This window comes from Dasypus novemcinctus, chromosome 13 (assembly GCF_030445035.2).
Source record: "Dasypus novemcinctus isolate mDasNov1 chromosome 13, mDasNov1.1.hap2, whole genome shotgun sequence".
NCBI lineage: Eukaryota > Metazoa > Chordata > Mammalia > Cingulata > Dasypodidae > Dasypus > Dasypus novemcinctus.
This window is the reverse complement of record NC_080685.1, coordinates 39,178,408-39,204,291: the sequence shown is the minus strand read 5'-3', so window position 1 is coordinate 39,204,291 and position 25,884 is coordinate 39,178,408. Positions and strand designations below refer to the sequence as shown.

At 36.8% G+C, this 25,884-nt stretch overlaps 1 protein-coding gene across 6 annotated transcripts in view; it reads right to left on the bottom strand.

Annotated features, from left to right (window-relative positions):
* Window positions 1-25,884, bottom strand: part of ATF6 (activating transcription factor 6) — a 276,008-nt gene that overhangs the window by 91,611 nt on the left and 158,513 nt on the right. The gene's annotated exons all lie outside the window — the stretch shown is intronic.

Below are 25,884 nucleotides of genomic sequence, written 5' to 3'. Positions count from 1 at the left end.
ACTCTGTGAACTTTGTTAAGTTATTCAGCCTCTCCGTGCTTCGTTTTCTACATCTATAAAATTAGCATTATAATGCTGGCTATCTCATAAAGTGTGTTTTAAGGATTAGTTAATACATGTAAAAAAGCATTTAGCACAGTACCCTAAACATAGTTATTATGATGATTGGTGGAGTCTCTATGTCAGCACTTCAAAACCTATCCTTACTCTTTGAAATGGAGCAGAATTGTGAATTCTATCCAAATCAAGATGCAACTTTTTTATTCTCTATCTTGTTATTCAGCAGTAATGGCTAATAATACCACAGACATGAATAAAAGTAATTTTTTAAAAACTGGCTTGACTTTATGAGAGTTCAGTATTTAGAGGCCATATCACAGAAGGCTTAGGTGAAGGCACAAAGTTCATTGGCTACCTTGTCTGAAAAAGTATACTTCTGAGCAGAACCCCTTCTGGCAACAGCGATGTGTTCATCAAGTTCATATTATTTCATCTTACAAATTATATAATTGGCATATCTCAAACAATGATATTTACTCTCAAAGGTTATTAAGATCATTGGTTTTAAAAACAACCATCTACTGATCTCTGTGGGTCCTAGATTCTTGACTATTTAAGACACTGTTTTATTTTGCCAATGCTGGTCTGACATATACCAAACAACGGGCTGACTTAAACAATAGCAAGTTATTGTCTTGTGGTTTTGGAGGATGAAAGTTCAACATCAGGATATTGGCAGGGCTTGCTCTCTCCCTAAGTCTGTAGCATTCTGATAATGGCAATACTCTGTCACATGGCCATCTCTCTCTCTCTGGCTTCTCTTACCTCTTTCTACTTCCAATTTCCTTTGCTTTTAAGGACTTTAGCCATATGGATTAAGGCCCACCCTCATTCAGTTTGGCCACACCTAAATTAGTAATATCTTCAAAGGTCCTATGTACAAATGGGTTTACACCCATAGGACCAGGGGTTAGGACTTAAACATATCTTTTGCAGGGCACCTGACTGAATCTCCAGCAGACACTTTGGCCAGTGACTCTCCACCCAAGGCACTGATGGGTTATTACTGGATAAACAATGACTCCTTTAATTTGGCATTTCTCAAATTGGAGTCCATCAGCTCCCAATTTGTTATATTAATTTTAAAAAAATTTATTGTAGTACCATATCTATAACAGAGTCCGCCATTTTAACAATTCCTAAGTGTACAATCTGTGGCATTAATGAACATTTACAATGTTGTGCCATCATTACCGAAACGTTTTCATCACTCTTAAAAGAAATTCTATATCCATTAAATAAAATTCCCCATTCCCTCCAGCCCTTGGTAACCTCTGACCTACTTTCTCTCTCTATGAATCTGCTTATTCTAGATATTTCATTTAGTGGAATCATATATTTGTCCTTTTGTCTGGCTTCTTTGACTTAGCATAATGGATTCAAGGTTCATCCGTATTGTAGCATGTATCAGAACTTCATTCCTTTTAATAGATGAATAATATCCTATTGTATGTATTTAACACATTTTGCTTATCCATTCATCATTGATTGGACACTTAGGTTATTTCTACCTTTTGGCTATTGTGAAAAATGCTGTTGAGAACATTACTGTACAAGTATCTGTTTAAGTTCCACTTTTCACTTTTTGGGATATATACCCAGGAGTGGAATTGCTGGATCATATGGTAATTCATTTTATATTCCCACCCACAATGCAAGAGGGTTTCAACATTTCCACATACTTGACAATACTTGTTATTTTCTTTTCTTTTTAAGAATAGCCATCCTAATGGGTATGAAGTGGCATCTTGTGGTTTTGATTTGCATTTCCCTAATGACTAATGATGTTGAGCATCTTTTCATGTGCTTATTGGCCATTTGTATATCTTCTTTGGAGAAATGTCTATTCAAGACCTTTGCCCGTTTATAACTGGATTTTTTGTTGAGTTGTAGTAGTTCTTTATATCTTTTGGATATTTTTTTTTTTAAAGATTTATTTATTTAATTCCCCCCCCCCCCCCAACCCTGGTTGTCTGTTCTCTGTGTCTATTTGCTGCCGTCTTGTTTCTTTGTCTGCTTCTGTTGTCGTCAGCGGCAGCGGCAGGCACGGGAAGTGTGGGCGGCGCCATTTCTGGGCAGGCTGCGCTTTCTTTCGCACTGGGCGGCTCTCCTTATGGGTGCACTCCTTGCGCGTGGAGCTATGCGGGGGACACCCCTGTGTGGGGGGCACTCCTTGCGCGCATCAGCACTGCGCATGGGCCAGCTCCACACGGGTCAAGGAGGCCCGGGGTTTGAACCGCGGACCTCCCATGTGGTAGACGGACGCCCTAACCACTGGGCCAAGTCCGTTTCCCGTCTTCTGGATATTAAACCCTTATCAGATAGATGATTTGCAACTCTTTTTTCTCCCATTCTGTGGGATGTCTTTTTATTTTCTGAGTGGTGTCTTTTGATCCACAGAAGTTTTTCATCTTGATGAAGTCCATTTTACTTTTTATTTCCTATTGTTGCACAATGCTTTCGGTGACTGACCCAAGAATCCATTGCCAAATCCAAGGTCATATAGAGTTCCCCATGTTATCTTCTATGAGTTTTTTTAATTTGGTTCTTATATTTAGGTCTTTGATCCATTTTGAATTAATTTTTGTATATGGTATAAGATAGGAGTCTGGGTGTATTCATGGCAACAAAAATAAATGATGTGAACATAGTCTGGATCATATTATAACAGAACTGCCAAGCAATTTTTGAGTCAGCAATGATATATACATATTTATGATTATGATGACACCAAGTACAACTACTTTTAAATATAATTATCCTTTTCTTCCCTCCCCAAACAACTTTTAAATCAAATAGAACAAAAGTTCTTAGTGATTCAAATAGAGAAAACTTGAGGGAGAATTAAGTTACAATATAGTACTCAATAGCATGGGATAATACAAATTTAAAGTACCTGTACTAGAAGAGTCAGTATCATCTTTACTAATGAGTAGGTATTTCAGAAAAACAGTTTTATACATAATGTTGATTTGAATTTTATTGGCAATTTTATTTACAGTTATATTGTAAATTTTATTTGTATTTAATTTATGCAATTTTGGTTTTGTAGTTGTAGAAATAGATGTATAAGATGGTTCTAATATGTATTTTTCTATTTATATGTTCTTAATATAATAAGAAATCAATGCTGGAGAAGAATCTCTTCCTTTGGCAGGGATAGATAACTCAAGTTTGCAAAAACAGTATGCTAGTAAAAACCTTTTTCTAAAACCTTGTGCAAACAACTACAGAGCTTGTAAAAACAATTACAGAGTTATCTTCCTGATATGTCTGATCATATTTCTGTCTTCTATAAAGTAAGGACTAAATTTGTAAAGCATGACACACAAGTTCCTTTGAGATCTGGATCTAGTCATCTTTCATCTCCCAGAATCTAGTTTACATGCCAGCAATAGATCTCTCACACTCCTATGCTTTTATATATTCACCTTTCTGTGTGGCCACATTGTCTTATCTTCCTCCTACTCTCTACCCTACTCATCCTTCTACTGGTCAAGAATTATTCCTCTGAAAAACCTTTCCTGGTATCTCCGCCTTCTCCTGTGAAGTTAGTGTAGCTGGCATTAGTTAAATAGTATAATAATATATACTTCATAGAGTAAAAAAACAAAATGAAATAACTTATACAAAACAGCTAGGACAGTAAATCCTTCATTAATAGTAGATTTATTTGTAAAGTCAGTATTCTGCATGTATCTCTTTTATAGTTCCTGTATAAAATTGTAATTTTCAACTTACATGTCACTTTTCTCTACTATAATAAATTCCCTGAGAGCAAAGATTTATTTATTTTTATATAGTCTATGGTAGGACTGTGCCCACTAACAGTAAGTATTCCGTGAACACTGAATGAATGAATGAACGAAGCATTTTTTTGGATAATGAAATCAATTCTTAAAAAGGATTGAGGGTAAAATTTTTACCAGACAGGACATGACCAGTAGAAAAGACAGGACGCTCAAGAAACTTTTTATATTTTCCCCTGAAAAAAATGCTGAGCTGTACTATATCATATAAAAATCCATTTTGGAAATCTAACAGTTTTCTGGGCTGAGCTTTTTAGGGATTTATTCAGAAAAGGTAGGGAATCTATTAAGTTTTTTTCTCCCCCCACTCCCTCCCAATCAAAAGCATGTAGAGTTTCACATTCTGCTTTTGACTCTGGTCAAAATTCTGCCAGAATTGTAGTTACAGTAATAGTTAGTTCTAAAAAAAATAGACTTCACGTAAATAACTAGAGTTCATCTGTAGAAGAGTAGTTATCTGGTACTACATGTTTATGCAAAAATGAATGTACTGGTCAAGACTGGAGAGGTACACACTAGGAATGAGGGTGATGCTGGCTCTGACTCATGCTCCTACTGTTTATTTATAGCTTCTTATTAGTATGGAATTTATTTTATTTGGCAAAAATACAAGATTTCAACTGACTGAGAAAGAAAATGCCTAAGCATAAAACTTCTACAGCTGAATAATAACCTGTAACTCAGTGCTGTATCAACAGGCTCCCCAGGAGCTGGTGCAAGCTGAAACCAATCCAGAATTACAAATTTCATGAGCTGCTGACTTCACTGCTAAAAGTAATAGTGGTTGACAAAAGATTTTTATTCCTCTGTAGACACTTGCATTTATAAATGCAAAATTTACTAGTTGGGTTAAATTTTAAATATGTACAAAGAGTTACTTATTTTTTAAACAGTTTTCATCAGCAATGAAAATACTTAAAAGCAAACAAAAAAGACAAATTTTATATGCTTCAACCTGAAAAAAATTTAATTTCTCAATATTCATTTAAAATTACTCCCTATCCATTTACTCTGATTTTCCTTTTCAGCACTTATCACTAACTGCTATTGAATTACATTTATTTGTATATCTGTTTAGTGTTTGTCTCAAGAACTAAGCTCTACAAGAACAAGGGCTTTGTTTTGTGCATTGTTAATGTCTTTGCAGGAAGACCAGCCTGGAACATAATGCTACTCAATAATTATTCTGTTGGATTAATGAAAATAAAACTAGTTAAATCTCTTGAATGAATAATAATTCTTTCAAGACAGTTGTTGAAAGAGCGTTTTTAAAAATTATAAAAGTCAGGCAGTTATTCAAGTAACAACTTAGTATGAATAAAGTTTTTTGGATAATGAAATCAATTCTTAAAAAGGATTAAGGAGGGAAGTGGATGTGACTCAACTGATAGAGCGTCTGCCTACCATATAGGAGGTCCAGGGTTCAAACCCAGGGCCTCCTGGCCCATGTGGTGAGCTAGCCCACATGCAGTGCTGATGCATGCAAGGAGTACCATGCCATGCAGGGGTGTCCCCTGTGTAGGGGAGCCCCACACACAAGGAGTGCACTCCACAAGGAGAGCCACCCTGCATGAAAAAAGCGCAGCCTGCCTAGGAATGGTGCTGCACACTCAGAGAGCTGATGCAGCAAGATGATGTAACAAAAAGAGATACAGATTCCTGGTGCTGCTGAGAATGCAAGTGGACACAGAACAACACACAGCGAAAGGACACAAGAGAGCAGACAATGAGGGGGAGGGCAGGGTGAGAAATAAAATACATGTTTTAAAAAAAAAAAGGATTGAGGAAAGAAACATTTTATACTCTGAAGTCATTTCACACTTAAGTTTTTTTTTAAAGAACAGCAAGAGACTAATAGTTTAAAATTTTTTTGGATTTTGATATTTATCACTACCCATTCACCTTTTTAAAGTAGAGGTGTTTAATACTTTGAAAATGCTTATTACATCTTTTGGATATACTGATGGTGTATCAGTCATATGGCTCTTACCTAAAACAATGTGAAAAGATCAGATTAAAGACTACCAGTTTCTTTCCAATTATCAACCAATGTCACTAAATCCATCAGAATGAATGGGATATCAGGGCTTTTAATGTTGGAGTTTTGATGTTGGAGTTTGATGTTGAAGCTGGAGCCCCAGGGAGAGAGACAGAGTTGTTTGCCTGATACTCTACAGCTGACCTTGTGGAGAAAACAGGAGCTGAGCCCAGAGGAACCCAGGAAGCTTTAACCCTCATAGATGTCAGCAGCCATCTTGTTCCAACACGTGAAAATAGATTTTGGTGAGGGAAGTAACTTAAGCTTTATGGCCTGATATCTGTAAGTTCCTACCCCAAATAAATACCCTTTATAAAAACCAAGTGAAAAAAAATGAATGGGATATGATCAATTTAAACAAACCTTTAAAACAGCTGAAAACCTGGTATCTGCTGTTCCTCAGTCTTTTGTATGTAATCCAAATCTATAGTGTTTGTAGACGTCATGTGAAATGAGCACTGAATTAGAATCAATACAGGAAATATTTTAAAGAATTCCATTATTGCTTTTTCTAAAAGCTATTAGAAAAAGATAAATAAAATAAAAGCTATTAGAGGAGGCTATATAAACTATTGAGAGATATTCTTATTATCTGTTTGGAAAACCCCTTCCTTTCAAATTTATGACCACCTTCACCCCCATAAAGGGAGAAAGAGTAGGTCTAAATTATCTAAATTAAGCCTTTATAAACCCCGGTAGATAAGACAAAGTAAAGAAAAAGCCACTGTTGTAAATCTTACAGTTTAATACTTGCTGTTTCCAAACATGCTAATTTTGTCTTCTCTAAGTCTTTTGTTGATGGATGATAAGGAAAATAATACCATTAAAAGAAATTTTTATGAAAAATTGGTGGGGGAGAGTATCATGAATGATTATACTACATCCAAATAACAAACTCTTCCTCTCTTGTCCTAACCTTCTATGGATTCTTCAAACTATAGCCAAAAGCTTCAAAGGTCAAAGCCCTGATAATAGAGGGAAAAAAAATTGAATACCTACTATATGTTAAGTACTGTGCTAGTAATCAATTTATATTTTCATTTAAACTTAACAACCCAGAAGAGGTAACAATTAATATTTCTATTCATTTCTAGGACCCTGGGGCTCTGAAAAATATTTTCCTAAAATCTCTGAGTTTGTAGGCAGTAGAACAATGCTGGTTATCTGTCTCTAAAGCCTATGCTACATGATTATCTAAAAAAATGTATCAGCCCCCCCAAAAGTTATTTTCTCCAGCAAACTAAAGAGTAATTACTTACAGCTGAGTGGAAACGTTTTTTCTCTTATTTTTGAGTAAGGCTGTACAATATTACAGGATAAACTATCTATACTATGTGCTATTTTTCTACTTTCTTAGCCAATGCTTAGAATATGTATATGTATACATATGTTCATACACACACTCATACATATATACATATATACATACACATATACAAAGTGTGGCAGTTCAAATTTATTTTATGAATCCCAAAGAAGGAAAGATTATGCATGTGAGCGAATCCATTCCTGTGGGCATGAGACTTTCAATTGGACTATGTCAGTGAGGCATGACTCAGGTTGAGTTTCACCCTCTTGCTGGGTGTGATAAAAACAGACACACAGACACTGGAAAGGAAGCTGCCATTTTTGTTTCTCCCATGTGAGAGAGGACTAGAGGATTGTTTAAGCACAAAGCTCCCTCTTGGGTCCACAGAACAGCCCAAGAGACGCTTTATGTCTGATAGCTTACAGCTGAACTCTGGAAGAAAGCAGAAACAGCCAAGACAAATAGAGCCTGGAAAAAGAGATAAACCCTATCCCTATGCTGGCTGCTCACAGCTGAGCTCCCAGAGACAATGAGCCTGGAAAGGAAGGCTGAGATTTCAGCAGAGATCAGTGACCATCTTGCTTTGCTACATGCCTGTACAACAGGATCAACAGTAGCTGACTTTGATGAAAAAGCACCTCTTATGATGCCTCGATTTGAACACTGTAACCTTTTACTCCAAATAAATCCCCCTTATAAAAGCCAATCCACTTCTGGTACTTTGCATCGGCAGCTCTTTGGCAAACTAAAACACATATGTACATACATACGTATATTTAAGACACCTTTTAGGACTCTTCTTTAGCAGATCTCTTTTGCTAAACAAAGGAAAACAAACCACTAGTACATTAGACAAGAAGTAGAGGACAGTTAAATAAGGGTCTTATTTTTAGTCCCTCTTTCACTTACTTTTCTGAGTATTTCCTAGTGCTGTGATCTACACAGACACATGTTATGTGTTTGTCTAGCCTTGTCTGGTCTCCAAAATGTTGGTTTGGCAATGTCTTCTGCAACGCATTATACTTTTGCTATAATTATCTATAGTATATATTATGCTTCCAAAAAGTATATAAATAACATTTTATTGGTTAAGTATAAAGACTGGAAATTTGAGGTTGAAGTCCAATCACAGGATCATGTCTTAAGAAGTTCCACCAAAATGTATAACCTAACAAGAAAATCAGGGATAAAATGGAAAGCCTGGTATAACCTTTTTATCTTAGCTTTGTTTTAATTTTTCCTTTAAAAGCTACTGGATGAAAACATCACACTGAATATCATACAAGACTGGATATCAATATCCAGTCCATATGCAAAGAAATGAACTTTGATCCATCTATATCAAATACAAAATTAAATTTAAAAGGATCATAGAATACCATGTAAAACCTAATTATAAAACTGCTAGAAGAAACCATGGGAGAAAATCTTTGTGACCTCGGGTTAGGTAGAGATTCGTTAGACAACAAAAATATGATCCATAAAAGGAAGTCAATTAATTGGACTTCATCAAAATGAAGAATTCTTGCTCTTTGAAAAACATGAAGAGAATGAAAAAAGGGAAGCAAAAGCCTGGAAAAAAATGCCTCCAAATCATGTATGTGATAAAGGACTTGTATCTTGAATATATAAGGAACTCTTAAAACCCAATGATAAGAAAACAACCCAATAAAAATGGGCAAAAAGTTTGGACAATTTACAAAAGAAGCTATAATATATATCGATGACAAATAAGGACATGAAAAAATAGCCAACATTATCAGTATTAGGGAAATGTAAATTATAATCACAATGTGACACCACCACACACCTATTAGAAAGGCTAAAATTTAAAAAGATTGGTCATGGACATCTCTCCAAAGAAAATATAAAAATGGCCAGAAAGCAAATGAAAAGATGTCAATATCATTAGCCATCAGGGAAATGCAAATCACAACCACAGTAAGATACCATTTCTTACCCATTAGAATGACTGATCTTAAAAAAATATATACAGAAAATAACAAGGTTAGAGAGAATGCAGAGAAATAGGAATGCTAATTAATTGCTGGTGGGAATGTAAAATGGTATAGCTGCTGTGAAGGACAATTTGGCAGTTCTTGAGAAAGCTAAGTATAGAACTATAAAAACCCGACAATTTTACTACTACTAGGTATAGACCCAAAAGAACTGAAAGCAGGGACTTGAACAGATATATGAACAGTAATGTTCCTAGCAGCATTATTCACAATTGCCAACCAAAGTGTCCATCAACTGAAGAATAAAATGTTGTTTATATATACAATGGAATATTATTCAGCTGTAAAAAGGACTGAAGTTTTGATACATGTGAGAATATGATGGATAAACTTTGAAGACATCATGTTGAGTGAAATAAGCCAGGCAGAAAAGGACAAATATTATATAGCTTCATGGATTTTAAACAATGAGAATAAGCAAAGACAGAGAGTCAGAATTTAGAATATAAGTTACTAGGGGTCAGGGTGGGGATAGAGAATGGGAAGTTAAGGCTTAAAATGTATAGGACTCCTATTTGGAATGATGGAAAAGTCTTGGTAATAGATGACAGCACAATATTGTGACTGCAATTAACAGTACTTAAGTAGATATATATTTGAAAATGATTAAAAGGGGAAATATTAGATTGTATTTATGGTAATAGAATAAACATTTTTAAAAATCCATGGAACTATAATATGTAGTAAGACCTAAGTAAAACCATGGATTTTAATTAATAATACAATTATAAAAATGTATTTTCATAAATTGTACCAAATGTCCCACACCAATGCAAGGTGTTGGTGATGGAGTGGTATATGGGAATCCTAGATTTTATGCATTTTTGTTCTGAAAACTCACAATGTCTCTAATAAAGAAATAAAACAAACTGGTCATATCAAGTGTTGAGAAGGATGTGGAGGAATTGGAATTCCCATGTACTGGTGGTGAGAATGTAAAATCACTCAACCACTTTGGAAAACATTTTGGTGGTTTCTTAAAAAATTAAATGTACACAAACCATATAACCCAGACAATCCATTCCTAGGTATTTACTCAAGAAAATGAGAGCAAATGTCCCTATAGACATGTACACAAGTGTTCACAGTAGCTTTATTTACAATATCCCAAAGTAGAAACAACCCAAATATCCACCAACAGGTAAATGGATAAGCAAATTGTTTTATATCTGTACAACAGAGTACTACTCAGTAATAAAAAAAAGATTGAACTACTGGGGGATAGGGCAAGAAGGCAGCAGAGTAGAGGACTCCCAGAGTTAGCTCATCCTATAGTGTGGTTAGTAATAAATTAGGAGTTTTCTAAATAACCTGTTTGGAGGACCCGAGGGACCCAGAAGACCAGAAGAACATCCTGAAACATCCTTAGAAGAACAGTAGGAGGAGACTGCCCATCTCCAGTTAAGATTTGTGAGAAGGAAGCTGGAAGGACCTACACCAGCTTCTCTGGGCAAGTATAGTTGCTTTTGGCCAGTGCAGACTAGATTGTTGACACCTGTGGCTCCATCTCTGCCCCTGACAGAGAGAAGGAGGGACAGTTTTCCCTCAGCCTCTCCAGGCAACTGCAGTCACTTTCAGTCCACACAGACGAGACCATGGGCATACCAGTGGCTCCATCCCTGCCATGACAGAGAGGAGGGGCAGTTTTCCCTCAGCCTCTCCAGGCAACTGTAGCTGCTTTTGGCCCTTACAGACAAGACTACTACACACAATTGTGGCTCCATCCCTGTCCTTGGTGGAGAGGAGGGGAGCCAGTCCTTTATCAGTCTATCTGGGCAACTGTGGTCAGTTTTGACCAACACCTGTGGCTCCAATCCCTACCTCAGGCAGGAGAGACAGGGATATGGAGCTTTATCAGTCTCTCCGGGCAACTACAGATGGTCTTGGCCTGCACGACTTGGATTATTTCACACAGTTGTGGCTCTATCCCTACCCCCGCAAAGGATAAAAGTGGGAGAAGCTTCACTGGATCCTGGGGCAATGTGGGCAGCTTCAGCCTCCATGACTTACAGTACCTACTGCATCCTTGGCATCTACCCTGCAACCAGCAATGGAGAAAGGGCAAGAAACAGATGAAAAAGAGCTGAAAATTTTCAGATTGGCTAAAAATGAGCCATTATGAAGTTCCAAATTAAATTGAACCAAGTATCAAAGAGGGGCTGTAGCTCAAAGCCAATCAAACAGAAAGCCCCAGACTAATGACAGAAACTGAACCCAGAATATATCAAGAAAATCAGATGCTGAGATACCAACAAAAAATTATAATCTATACCAACAAACAAGAAGGTATGGCCAAAGGAGACTTTCAGGAAGATGGCAGATTAGAAAGACACAGGATTCTCTTCTTTCCCAGAAAAATAGCTAGAGGACAGGTAGAAATGGGCTGGAAAAAAATCTTCTAGGGTTTAGTATATCAGAGGAAGGCTGGACAACACCGAGAAGAGAGAGGGGCAAAGGAAAAGAATCTTGACTTGAAAACTATGCGTTAAAAGCCAGGGCCACTACTGCCAGCCTCCACACTAAGGAAACTAGAATTCTTAGGCTTCTGGGCCGGCTATAAACAAAGGGGGTTTCCATGGATCCACTGCCCCAGGAAAGGGAGAGAGAGGGACACAGCCTAAGGCTGACTCAGCTTTTGACCCACATACTTGGTCTTCTGTGTCCCAGGAGCCCTTCCAGGCTTGGTGGGAACACAACACCATTTGCCTTGGGAGCCAGCAAGGGACTAAAGAGATCCAACCTTTTCAATCTTCCTCTGTACTAACCAGGGCTGATTGTTAAGGATGCACCTCCCCAGGAAATGGGAAAGAAAGGGTGACTTTAGTTTTGACCCACACATTTGGTCGGCTGTGTTCCAAAAGCCCTTCAAGGCCAAGTGGGGCTATGCCATTGTTTGCTTTGGGAGCCAGAATGAGATTAAAGAAATCTGGGACTAAAGAGACCCAATCCTCTTAACCTCCCTCTCTACTAACCAGAATTGACAGTTGAAGACACAAAGAAGAATGGAATTATTTCCGACCTGGAAAAAGGGAGGAGGTTGCCAGCGAAGGTTGGAGAACTGTCTCAGAAAGTCTGAGAAAGAATCCTAGCTTCCAGGCAGGAACCTCTATCACACTGATCCAGTCTGTAATGCAGTGAACACACTCCAACCAGGCACTGAACTAAGAGGACTGCCAGGGCATGCCAGCTGCTGGCAGGCCAAGGAAGTGCATCAGAGGAAACAAAGTAAATAAGAGAGGTTTCTCCTGGCCTGTATAGCCTCCCTCCCCAAGGCCCTAGGAAGTAAGTCTGCATCCCATTATGGGTCCAGAGCCCAGTTTTGAACAACTAACAGGGGCAATCCTAAAGGCCCAGGTTGAAAGACAATATATTAAGACAAATGAAAACGAGAACACAACTTATCAAAACTTATGGGACTCAACTGATAGAGCATCTGCCTACCAGACAGGAGGTCTAGGGTTTGGTACCCAGGGCCTCCTGACCTGTATGGTGAGCTGGCCCATGTGCAGTGCTGCTGCGTGCAAGGAGTGCCATGCCACACAGGGGTGTCCCCTGTGTAGGGGAGCCCCACGAGCAAGGAGTGTACCCCGCAAGGGGAGCAGCCCTGTGGGGAGAAAAAAATCGCAGCCCACCGAGGAGTGGTGCCATACACACTGAGAGGTGATGCAGCAAGATGACACAATAAAAAGAGACACAGATTCCTGGTGCCACTGACAAAAATGCAAGCAGACACAGGCACACAGTGAATGGGCACAGAGAGCAGACAATGGAGGGGAGGGGAAGTGGAGAGAAATAAATAAAAATAAATCTTAAAAAAAAAAAGGGATACAGTGAAGACAGTCTTGAGAGGAAAATTTACAGCCATATATGCCTGTATTAAAAAAGAATAAAGAGCTAAAATCAAAGATCTAGCTGAACAACTTGAAAAACTAAAAGAACAGCAAATCAATCCCAAAGCAAGCAGAAAGAAAGATTAGAGCAGAAATAAATGAATTTGAAAAAAAGAAAAAAAAATAGAGAAAATCAACAAAACCAAAAGCTGGTTCTTTGAGAAAACCAATAAAATTGACAAACTCTTAGCTAGGCTAACAAAGTAAAAAAGAGAGAAGATGCAAATAAATACAATCAGAAGTTATGAATGACCCCACAGAAATAAAAAGGATAATAAGAGGATATTATGAGAAATTGCATGTCAACAAACTAGATAACCTAGATGAAATGGACAAATTTCCTAGAAATGCACAAATAACCTACACTTACACTACAAGAAATACAAGAACTTAACAAACCAGTTGCATATAAAGAGATTGAATCTATCATCAAAAATTTCCCAATGAAGGAAAGTCCAGGACCAGATGGCTTCACAGGTGAATTCTACCAAGCATTTCAAAAAGAATTAACACCAATACTGGTTAAACTCTTCCAAGAAACTGAAGAGAGCGAAAATTACCCAACACATTTTATGAAGCCAACATCATCCTAATACCAAAGCCAGATAAAGACACCATAAGAAAAGAAAATTACAGACCAATTTCTCTAAAGAACATAGACGCAGAAATTCTCAACAAACTACTTGCAAATTGAATCCAATAGTATATTAAAAGACTTAAACATCATGACCATGTGGGATTTATTCCTGGTATGCCAGGCTGGTTCAACATAAGAAATGCAATTAACGTAATATACCACATTAACAAATTGAAGGAAAAAAAACCACATGATCATCTCAATAGATGCAGAAAAGGCATTTGACAAAATTCAGCATCCTTTCTTGATTGAAAACACTTTGAAAGATAGGAATAGAAGGAAAATTCCTCAATATGATAAAAGGCATATATGAAAAACTCATAGCCAACATCGTACTCAATGGGGAAAGGTTGAAAGTTTTCCCTCTAAGATTGGGAACAAGACAAGGATGCCCATGGTCATCTAGTATTATTCAACGTAATACTAGAACTTCTAGCTAGAGCAGTGAGACAAGAAAAAAAAATAAAAATAAAGGCATCCAAACAGGAAAAAAGTAAAACTCTTATATTTGCAGATGACATGATCTTATACTTAGAAAATTCTGAAATGTTTACAACAAAGCTACTTGAGCTAATAAACAAGTTCAGCAAAGTGGCAAGATACAAGATCAACACTCAAAAATCAGTAATGTTTTTGTACACTAGTACTGAACAATTGAGGAGGAAATCACAGAAAAACTCTGTTTACAATAGCAACAAAAAGACTCAAATACCTAGGAATCAATATAACCAAAGAAGTACAGGACCTATATGCAGAAAACTACAAAACAATGCTAAAAGACGATGTAGACATATAGAAAGAAATTCCATGCGCATGGACTGGAAGACTAAATATCATGAAGATGTCAATCTTACTCATATTGATTTACAGATTCAGTGAAATACCAATAAAAATTCCAACAGCCTACTTTACAGAAAATAGAAAAGGCAATTATTGAATTCATTTGGAAGGGAAAGTACACCCAAATAGCCAAAAGCATTCTAAAAAAGAAGAGAAATATGGGAGGAATTTCACTACCTGACCTTGAAACAGATTACAAAGCTACAGGGGTCAAAACTGCATGGTACTGGCATAAAGATAGACAGATTAATCAGTGGAATAGAACTGAGAGTCCAGAAATAAACCCTCACCTCTATGGCCAACTAGTTTTTGACCATCGCTATCAAGTCCACATAAACACAACAAAATAGTCTCTTCACAAATGTTGATGGGAGAACTGGATATCCTTAACCAAAATAATGAAAGAGGACCCCTATCTCACTCTCTATACAAGAATCAACTCAAAATGGATCAAAGACCTAACTACAAAAACCAGGACCATAAAATTACTAGAAGAAAATGTAGGGAAATGTTTTAAAGACCCTGTGGTAAGTGGTTGTTTTTTGGACCTTACACCCAAAGTACGTGCGACGAAAGAAAAAAATAGATAAATGGGACCTCCTCAAAATTAAACACTTTTGCACCTCAGAGGACTTTGTCAAAAGGGTGAAAAGGCAGCTGACTCAATGGGAGAAAATATTTGGAAATCACATGTCCAATAAGGGTTTAATATGTATGATATATAAAGAGATGTTACAACTCAATAATAAAAAGACAACCCGATAAAAAATGAGCAAAAGACTTGAAAAGACATTTGTCCAAAGAAGAAATATAAATGGCAAAAAGAAAACATATTAAAAAATGTTCAACATCACTAAAGATTAGGGAAATGCAAATCAAAACTACAATGAGGTATCATTTCACACCTATCAGAATGGCCACTATTAAAAAGACAGAGAACTACAAATGTTGGAGAGGATGTGGAGAGACAGGAACACTTATTCATTGTTGGTGGGAATGTAGAATGGTACAGCCACTGTGGAGGGCTGTTTGCAGTTCCTAAAGAAGTTTATAGATTTGCCACATGACCCTGCAATACCACTACTGTGTATATCTACACACCGATGTTCATAGAGGCATTATTCACGATGGCCAAAAGCTGGAAACAACCCAGTTATCCATCAACCGATGAATGGATAACAACTGTGGTTTATTTACATGATAGAATATTATGCAGTTGTAAGACAAAATGAAGCTGTAAAGCATATGACAACATGGTTGAACCTGGGGGACACTATATTGAGTGAAGCAAGCTATACACAAAAAGGAAAAATACAATATGAATGCGCAACTATGAACTAAATATACTGTGTGACATATTGTATGATTCTATTTACATAAAATATAAAGATAAATCAATTTATAAAGATGAAATTAGATTAGTGGTTATGTAGGGTTGGGGAAGGTATGCTAAGAGAAGTGAAGTCTTTCTTTTTGGAGTAATGAAATAGTTCTACCATTTTTTGTGGTGATGACTGCACAACATTGTGATTATACTAAAAGCCATTAATTACATACTTTGGATAGATTGTATGGTATATGAATATATCTCAATACATCTGCTGAATAAATAAATAACTGCAAGAACAGACAGAAATAGAGGATATGTACAGCAGGGAAAACATAAAGATATTAAGAGGTGAAGAATTCTCTTGTTTACTTGTTTATCTGTTTTTTGTTTATTATTATTATTGAAATAATGAAAATGCTCTAATAATGATTGAAGTGATGAATGCACAACTATGTGATTACAGCAAAATAGCATTGACTATATACTTTGGACGATCTGTAAGCTTTATTAATATATACCAATAAAACTGATTTGTTTAAAAAAAAAAAAGAAGGTATGGCCAAAGGATACAAGTTCAGCCTCTAGATGATATAAAGGAATTGGGACAAGTCATCACAGATGACTTAAAAAATTCAGTGAGATGGTTAAAGAGATTAAGGATGTTAAGAAGACACTGGGAAAGAACAATGAAGAATTTGAAAGCATATATAGAAAAATAGCAGGTCTTATGGGAATGAAAGGCACAATACATGAAATTAAAAATACACTGGACGCAGGAAGCAGATGTAGTTCAAGCGACTGAGCTCCTGCCCACACATGGGAGGTCGGGGTTCAGTTCCCTGTGCCTTCTAAAGAGGATGAGCAAGACAGTGAGCTAATGCAACAAGATGATGCAACAAGAGACACACACAGGAAAGCATAATGAGAAAGACAACAAAGCAGAGAGCAGAGGTGGCTCAAGTAATTAGGTGCCTCCCTCCCACATGGGAGGACCCAGGTTAAGTACCCAGTGCCTCCTAAAAAAAGATGACCAGCACACAACAAAGAGACACAGCAAATGCAAACAATGAGTGGGTAGGGAAAAAATAAATAAATCTTAGATACACTGGATGCAGATAAGAGCAGATTTGAAGAGGCAGAAGAAAGGATCAGTAAGCTGGAAAACAAAGCCTCTGAAAGTAAACATACAAAAGATGAAGAAATGAAAATATTGAAAAGGGCCTCAGGGAACTAAATGAAAGCAAGACATGAAAACACATGGGTTATGGGTGTCCCACAATGAGAAGAGAAAATGGGCAGAAGGAATATTTGAGAGAATAATGGTAGAAAATTTTCCAACCCTATTGAAGGACAAAGGTACTGTGTCCAAGAAGCACAACGTACTTCCATCCAAATAAATCCAAATGGACCCAATCCAAGACACATACTAATCCAAATATCAAATGCCAAAGATAAAGAGAGAATCCTGAGAGCAACAAGAGAAAAGCGATTCATCACATACAAGGGATGCCCAATAAGATTAAGTGGTGATTTCTCCTCAGAAACCATGGAGGCAAGAAGGCAATGTTATGATATGTATAAGATATTGAAAGAGAAAAACTGCCAGCCAAGAATCTTATATCCAGCAAGATTGTCTTTCAAAAATGAGGGCGAGTGTAGAATATTCACACAAAGACAGAAACTGAGAGAGTTTGTAATCAAGAGATGGCTTTGCAGGAAATACTAAAGGGAGTGCTATAGCCTGAAAAGAAAAGACAGGAGAGGCTTGGAAGACATTCTAGAAATAAAGATTTTATCAGTTAAAGTACCTAAAAGTATAATAAGAGTAGCGAAAATAAGATATGATAGATAAAACACAAAGGTCAAAATGGGTGGAGTAAGAACTACCTTTACAGTAATAACATTGAATGTCAATGGATTAAACACCCCAATCAAAAGATAAAGGCTGGCAGAATGGATAAGAAAATATGATCATTTACATGCTGTCTACAAGACACTATCCTTAGACCCAGGGATGCTAACTGACTGAAAATGAAAGTCTGGAAAAAGACATTCCTCACATGCAGTAACAATAACAACAACAACAAAAAAGCTGGAGTAGCTATACTTATTTTAAATGAAATAGACTTTAATAGTAAAGCTGTTATTGGAGACAAGGAGGGAAATTACACATCAATAAAAAGGAAATTTACCAGGAAGAAATAATCATAAATGTATATGCACTTAATCAGATGCCCCAAATTACAAGAGGCAAAGAATGGCAAAACTGAAAGAAGAAAGAGATGTCTCTACAATAATAGTTGGAGACTTTAAAATACAACTTTCATTATTGGACAGAGGATCAATAAAGAAACAGACAGCTTGAATAATATGATAAATGAACTAAACCTAATAGATATATACAAAACACTGCTCCCCAAAATAGCAAGATATACATTCTTCTCAAGTGCTCATGGATCTTTCTCCAGGATAGGCCATTTGTTGGCCTCAATAAATTTTAAAAGATGGAAATTATACAAAGCACCTTCTCTGATCATAAGGAAATAAAGTTGCAAATCAACAATAGGCAGAAAAAGGGAAAATTCACAAATACATGGAGATTAAACAACCTCTTAATAATCACTCTTAAACAGACCCTCACATCTATGGTCAAGTTATTTTTGACAAGGCTTTCAAGCGCATTGGCCAGTACAGAATAGTCTATTCAAGAAATGGTGCTGTGAGAACTGGATACCCATAGACAAAAGAAAGAAAGAAGACTTCTATCTCACACTTATTAAATAATTAACTCAAAATGAATCAAAGACCTAAATATAAAGGCTAGAATCATAAAACTCCTAGAAGAAAATGTACAGAAACATCTTTAAGACTTGGTGGTAGGTGGTGGTTCTTGAAACTTGCACCAGAAGTATGAGCAATGAAAGAAAAAATGGATAAATGGAACCTCCTCAAAATTAAACACTTTTGTGCTTTAAAGGACTTTATCAAAGGTAGCCCACTCAATGGGAGAAAATATTTGCAAACTACATAGCTGGTAAGGGTTTTATTTCCATGCTATGTGAAGAGATCATACAAATCAACAATAAAAGGGCAAGCAATCCAATTTTAAAATGGGAAAAAAAGCACAAACACACAAATTTAATAAAAGAACAGCAAAAATAAAAAAATAAAAATGGACGAAAAGAGGAAATATAAATGGTGAAAAAGCACATAAAAATGTTCAATATCACTAGGACAACTACAATGAAATATCATTTCATACCTCACAGTATGGCCATTATTGAAAAAAAACAGAAACCAAGTGCTGGAGAGGGTGTGGAGAAATAGATCACTCCTTTACTGTTGATGGGAATGTAGCATGTTAACAATCTCTGTGGAAGCCAGTTTGGCAGTTCCTCTGGGAGCTAAATATAGAACTTCTGTATGACCCAGCAGCCCTCTACTAGGAATATACTGAGAAGAAGTGAAAACAGTGACACACATGGATATTTGCACACCATGTTCATAGCATTATTCACAATTGCCAAAAGATAGACACAACCCAAGTGTCCATTAACCATGGAATGAATAAACTAAATGTGGTATAGATATATGATGGAATACCATGCTGCTGTAAGAATGAAATTGGGATATATATGATAACATGGATGAACCTTGAGGACATTATGCTGAGTGAAATAAGCTAGACACAAAAGGACAAATATTGTTATGTTCTCACTAATATGAGCTAAGTACAAAGAATAAACACATGGAGTAAAAACCTAGAGTATAGGTTACTAGGTGATAGAATGAGGGTTGAGAAGGGGTACCAATGCTTAATGTATGTAAAATTTTAATTAGCTTGATTGTAAAAACATGGAAATGGATAGAGTTGATAGCAACGCATTATAGTTAGTATAACTAGCACAGCTGGTTTATAAATGGGATTGTGGATGAAAAGGGTAGTTTATGGATGTAAATGTCACTTGAAAGAAAGCTAGAGAATAATCTAGGGACTGAATAACATAATGAACCCTGAGGTGAATAAGGACTGTGGGTTAACAGCACAAATCTGAAAATGTTCTTTTATGAACTAGAATAAATGTACTTCACTATTACAAGTGGTAAGATTATAGTGGGGCATGGGAAAATACAATTAATGTAACTTATGGACATTGTTAACAGCAATTTTGTTAACAGCAATATTGTAATATATTTGCATTAATGTCAAAGAAGGTATTATATTAAAACTAAGGGTCAGTAATAGGGGAGTATGGGTTTTTTTCTTTTGGATTAAGGGAAATATTCAAAAATTTACTGAGATGATGACCATATAACTCTATGATAAAAGTGAGAGGCAATGAGTGTACACTTTGGATAGACTGTCCAAGGCATGGGACTGTATAACACAGTGAACCATGAGACAGAAGATGGACTGTGGTTAATAGTACAAATATGAGAGTGTTCTCTTATGATCTATAACAAATGGACAATACTAATACATGATTTTAATAATAGGGGTGTATGGGAAAATATATCAAATGTAAGCTATGGACCACAGACAGTCGTAATAGCCTGATAATGTTCTTTCATAATCTGTAACAAATGTTCCACAACAACGCAAGGTGTTGGTGGAGAAGTGATGAATGGGAATTCTGCATATTATTCATGATTGTTTTGTAAACTCAGAAATTCTCTAATAAAAAATATATATTAAAATTTTAAAAAAGTGAACAGAAGGCATTCACCGATACTACTACCTTGCATGTTTATATTCCTAAATGAATTTCACATACGTGGGCTGTTTCATTTTCTGTCTACAGTAGAAAAGCTCCTGTGATCATCCTTTTATTTATTTATTTCTACTTTTTGAAGATACACAGATCACAAAAAATGTTAAATTAAAAAATATAAGAGGTTCCCATACACCCTACACCCCACCCCCCACTCTGCCCACATCAACAACCTCTTTTATCATTGTGGCACATTCATTGCATTTGGTGAATACATTTTGAAGCGCTGCTGCACCGCATGGATTATAGTTTACATTGTAGTTTACACTCTTCCCCAATGTTTTCAGTGGGTTATGGCAGGATATATAATGTCCAGCATCTGTCCCTGCAAAATATCATTTAGGACAACTCCAAGTCCCGAAAATGCCCCCACATCACATCTCTTCTTTCCTCTCCCTACCCTCAGTGACTACCGTAGCCACTTTCTCCACATCAGTGCTACAGTTTCTTCCATTACTAGTCACAATCTTTCTATAGTAGAACACCAGTAAGTCCACTCTAATCCATATTTTATTCCTCCATCCTGTGGACCCTAGGATGGTGATGTCCACTCCACCTCTATATCAAGAGGGGTCTTAGATCCCACATGGTTGATGGATGTGATTCTCCTGCTTCGAGTTGTAGGCACTCTTGGTTCCCAGGTGTGGTGGTTGACCACCTTCACCAACTTGACAGCTAACCTGGGTAACTCCAACTAACTGGAGAGTAGGTATTGCAACTCTGCTGAGGCTCAGGGCCCAGTCGGCACACGGCCAGTCTAGAGATTCAAGTCTCCTGAGTATACACCAACCCTGGCACCAACCACAGCTTCAGTAAAAGTGACAGAAGAGGCATGTTCAGAAAGGTCACATCTGAGTCCAATTCTATCACACTCAGAAACAGAAAATACAAAGTAGGGCTCACTGACAAGGAACTGAACTCCAGAGCCATCTGCCATGACTGTAGAACCTGTCTATCTCCATAGCCCTTAGGAGCACTAGTACCTGGGGTTGCATCTCCTTTGGCTGTCTCCGGGATCCTGCTGAGGCGTGCATAAGCACAACCCCTCTGACAACCTTCCGATTCTTTTTTGAAGACTCTTAGCTATATAAACACATTTGTCTTTACCATTTCCCCCTTTTATTCAAGGTCTTTTTCCAGTTGAATCATCTGTTAGTGATTGGTAGTCATCCCACTAGAGAGGCTCATTCTCGGAATCATGTCCCATGCTGGGGGCAAGGTAATGCATTTACATGCTGAGTTTGGCTTTGAGAGTGGCCACATTTGAGCAACATGGAGGCTCTCAGGCACCCTGCAGCTCTAGGTCTAGTTGAAATTTCAGGCACACAGGCTCATAAGCATAGTCATCAGTATCAAGGGCTCATCATTGGACCATCCTTCTTCACTGGTCTTTGCCATTGTACTTGGGGGATTGTTGCTGTTCCACTGAGGAATGTGACAGAGCTCCCTAGCTAGGAACTCAGCACTCCCTCCATTGTTGTTTGTAACTGTAACTACTATAAGAAATGAAAGAAATTGCCTTGCTGCTGTACATACAGGGCAACACCTAGTACAGTGATGAAAGGCAAAATGTAAAAAACAAAGTTTTATGATATTTTTCATTTTTTAATACCCCAATTTATTTTCTTTATTTTAGTTTTTCTAAATTCATATGTATTCTATTTCTAATCTTCAAACCTATCATTACTATTTCATTTTCCTATTAATTGAATTTGGCAATATAATAGGCTTCATTTTTAAAGAAGTTTTGGACCACAGAGGGGTTCAACTATGGCAGGGGAGGAATGCTGGTGTACGGTGTTATTGATGGAGGACACATGGTTGGGAGGGAGTTATCCAGGGCATGTATGGAGGGCATATAAAAATGTTCAGATATTTGTTGGGTATTTTCATAGTAGTTACAGATTTTCCTTTTTAAATAGTAAAAAAGTGATTCTCAAAAATAATGGTGAGCATTATTAAACATTTATTCTATATGGGCTTGAAAAAAAATGAACTACTGATAAAAGCAACAACATGGATGAATCTCAAAATAATTTTGCTGAGTGAAAGAAAACAAAAGTATATATGATATTTTATGAAAATTTTAGAAAATGCAAACTAATTTAATTAACAAATTAGATCAGTGGTTCCCTAGTGACAAGGAAGAGAACTGACAGGGAGGGATTACAAAGGGTCAGCAGGAAACTATTAAAATGTTTGAATATAATGGACATGGTCATTATCTTGACTGTGGTGATGGTTTCACAGATGTATACATGTCAAAACTTATCAAGTGTGCAGTTAAATTTGTGCAGTCATGCTTCAATTCCTCAATAAAGCTGTTATATATGTTTTTTTTAAAAAAAAACCCTAATCTTCACCTCAAAAAAAAACAACCACATACAACTGTACAGCATACAAAGTTTTACTATCAATTTTAATGGCTTAACTATGTGAGGAGCTCCACTGACCTGCTCTCCTGTGAAACTCTTGAAAACTATAATATAAACAAACAAACATTTCCTCTAGTAATGTCCAAAGGGCAAATAGACAATGATGAAATATCTATTGAAGAAAATCTATGAAAATTTGCTAAAAAAGGAAGTGTTTCCTTCCCTTTCCTCCCAGTCCAGCAAGGCAGTGACAATCTTCTGAGTCTGCTGTAGCCAAGAAGATGGGGGGATCCCTTCTCCTTACCCGGCTTCCAGTCAGAGGACCTTCTTCCTAGAGGAGGATGTCAACTTTTCTTATTCTGTCCCCAGCTACCTGTTGCTGAGATGAGGTCCTAGGCAAGGGCAGTTGCGAGGCAGGAGCTCCCTTCTGCTGCCGACCTCCCAACAGTGGAACAGGGAACTCTACGTTGGCCACAGTGCTGAAAAGACTAAGATCCTGATCTCTCTTGCCCCAGCTTGTGAGGCTTCACACTGGGAAAGGTAAGCTGGGAAGCTGCCCTTTCCCCTCCACCAAGCACTCAGATTGTACAGTGGTGGTGTCACTAGAAGCTTGCCATTATCAGTATCTTAGTTTCCTAGCTACTTAAACAAACACCATAGAGTCATACAAAGGGTTGGCTTAAACAATTAGAATTCACTGGCCCTCAGTTTTGAGGCTAAGAGAAATCCAAAATCAAGGTATCAGCAAGGTAACATTTTCTCCCTGAAGGCTGTGGTGTTTTGGGGCTGGCTGCCAGCGATGTATGGTCCTTTGCTTTTCTGTTACATTGCAGTGCACATTGTGATGTCTTCTTTTTCCTCTGGGTTCTGTTGACTTCCAGCTTCTTCCTGTGGCTCTCTGTATATATATATTTGAATTTCATTCTACCTATAAAGGACTCCTATAATCTGGATTAAAGCACAACCTGATTCAATTGATCATAAATTAACTGAAATAGCATCTTCAAGAGATCCTGTTTATAATGGGTCCACACTCACCAGAATGCATACCAAGACCAAGAACATGTCCATACTGGGTAAACAATCCAATTCAAAGTCCAGAGAGTCCTTGCTTAGAGATTTTGCCTCATAGAGAGGCAAGCCATAAAACAGCTCAAAAATCTCTTCCCAAAGGAACTGACTCAATTTGTACCGAACATGGAAAAGTTCAAGTTTAAAAGGAGGTTGCAGTAAAAGGCAATTCGGAAGAGACCCAAGGTACAGGCTCAACTGTAGGATGGCTACTTTGTAGGAGAGAACCAGGGAATAAAAAAGCTTAGAGGCAGCCTCCTGGTTTAAAACAAATAGCAAACACTACTCCAGAAACTGTTCTTTCAAAGAAGCCAGAATTTAATTGGATTAGTTGATAGGGCAATGTTTGCCCAGGGCATGTTTGAAAACAGCTGCACAAGCATCTGGCAATTAGTGCAATTTAAAAACTAGATGTGGTCAGAGAAAAACAGAAAGAATGCCCTACCAAAACTCCTATTATCTCAAGATGACTGTGGACATATCCAAACTTGGCCCTCTGTAAAGAGCAACATCAGCTGTTTAACATGGTGGAAGGGTAAATGGACTATAGTAAAATAATACAGCAGGTCACTAAACAGTAAACAAACAACATTAACGAGTCTGGGGAGGAGGAGCAGTATGCAGAGGAAATCATAATTAAAGAGGTAAAAAGAGGTATGATGACAATGTTACATCAAATACAGAGTATCAATAAAGATAAATTATTAAAAAATCAAATGGAAATTCTGGAATTGAAAAGTATAATAACTGAAATAAAAATTCACTAGAGGACTCACCAGTAGATTTGAATTGGCAGAAGAAAACATAAGTGAACTTGAAAATAAAACTGATAGATTATCCAAGCCAAAGAAGAAAAAAGAATAAAGAAAATGAAGAGGACTTCAGAGAAATGTGGGATACCATTAAACACACCAACATATGTGTAATGGCAGTACCAAAAGGAAAGGAGAGAGACAGGTGAAGAAAAATATTTAAAGAAATAATGGCTGAAAACTCCCCAAATTTATTGAAAAGCAATAACCTACACATTTAGGAAGCTTGACACATAACAGAAATGGAGAGAATTTCTTGCTAGCAGACTTGCCTTACAAGAAATAGTTAGGAAATTTCTTCAAGTTGAAAGCAAGTGACCCAAGATGGTGATTTGATTCACAGGAAAAAAGATACCAGTAAAGGTAATTATGCAATTACCAAGACAGTTTAAAAACAGACTTTTCTCCTTTTTCAACTATTTCAAAATCAATTGTATAAAATCATACAAATATATAATGTATTGTTGGGCCTATACCTATAAGAATATAAAGTATGTGTGATATATTTACCAGTAAAAGTGCAAAGCTGTATTAAGAAAATAACTACAGATGATACAGTAATAATTATAACAATGTACTGTTGGGTTTCTAACATTGATAGATGTAATATGCATAACATTAATACTCAAAAAGGGTGAATAAGGCTACAGAGGAGTAGAATTTCTATCTATCAGTGGAACTGAGCTACTATAAATCTAAAGCTAATTCTAATAAGATGTGTATGGTAAACCCTAGAGCAATCACTAAAAAGAACCTCCAAAAATATAGTAAATATATCACTAGAGAAATTAAAAGGCTACATTAGAAAATATTCGCTTAATGCAAAAGAACGCAGTAAAGGAGAAATAGAGAAAGGAAAAAAAAGAGACATACAGGAAAAAACTATGGCAGACACAAATCTAACTATATTAATAACAACATTA